This window comes from Cebus imitator, unplaced genomic scaffold, assembly GCF_001604975.1.
Source record: "Cebus imitator isolate Cc_AM_T3 unplaced genomic scaffold, Cebus_imitator-1.0 Scaffold68, whole genome shotgun sequence".
NCBI classification, from domain to species: Eukaryota; Metazoa; Chordata; class Mammalia; order Primates; family Cebidae; genus Cebus; species Cebus imitator.
In genome coordinates, this window is record NW_016107383.1 from 10,827,754 (window position 1) to 10,829,026 (window position 1,273).

Here is a 1,273-nt window from a genome sequence, read left to right on the forward strand (position 1 = left end):
TAATGCCACCACTGTGCTGGCTTAATACATGAAAATTGATAGTAAAATAATTTCATTTTCTTTTTTTGTTTTTTTGAGGTGGGATCTTGTTCTGTCACCCACGCTGGAGTATAGTCAAGTAATCATAGCTCATGCAGCCTCGACCTCGCAGGCTCAAGCAATCCTCCCATCTTAGTCTCCCAAGTAGCTGGCACTACAGGTATGTGCTACATGATTGCTAATTTTTTAATTTTTTGTAGACATGAGCCTTGCTAGGTTGCCCAGGCTGGTCTGGAACTCCTAGGCTCAAGTGATTTTCCTCCCTTGGCCTCCCTAAGTGCTGGAGTTATGGGCATGAGCCACTGCACCTAGCCGAATTATTTCTATTTTAAAGTAGTGCAATTCTATGACAGGCAGTTTGGCAATAGTCATCAAAAACTGCAAACACATCTGCACTTAGACCTAGCAATTCCACTTTTAATTACAGATATACAGTTGAAAAGTTATTTGTTGCAGCATTCATTGTAAATGTCCAGCAGTTCTGGACTGATTAAATAAGTTATGAATTAGAAAACTATACAGTTATGGCTGGCTGTGGTGGCTCATGCCTGTAATCCCAACACTTTGGGAGGCTGAGGTGGGAGGATCAATTGCGGTCGGGAGTTTGAGACCAGCCTAGTCAACATGATGAAACCTCATCTCAACTAAAAATACAAAAATTAACCAGGCGTGGTGGCATGTGCCTGGAAGCCTAGCTCCTCAGGAGGCTGAGGCAGGAAAATCGCTTGAACCCAGGCGGTGGAGGTTGTAGTGAGCTGAGATTGCGCCACTGCACACCAGCCTGGGTGACAGAGCGAGACTCTGTCTCAAAAAGAAAACTATATATTTATAAAAAATGATAGCAAAAGCCTTTCATATTCTCATATAGAAACAACTCTAAGATATATCATTTACTGAGAAAATTAAGAAGCAGAACACTATGTATCACCATACAAATACTACCTTTGTTTAAAAAGGAGTCTGGGAATCAGGGATATATAATCCTATCAGCATGTAAATATGTTGGTAGGCACAGTTTTTAAAAATCTCTCCAGCCAGATTCATACCTGTAATCCCAGCACTTTGGGAGGCCAAGGTGGGTGAATCACAAGGTCAGTAGTTCAAGACCAGCCACTCTACTAAAAATACAAAAATTGGCAGGGTGTGGCGGTGGGTGCCTGTAATCCAACTACTTGGAAAGCTGAGACAGGAGAATTGCTTGAACCCGCGTGGCAGAGATTGCAGTGAGCTGAGA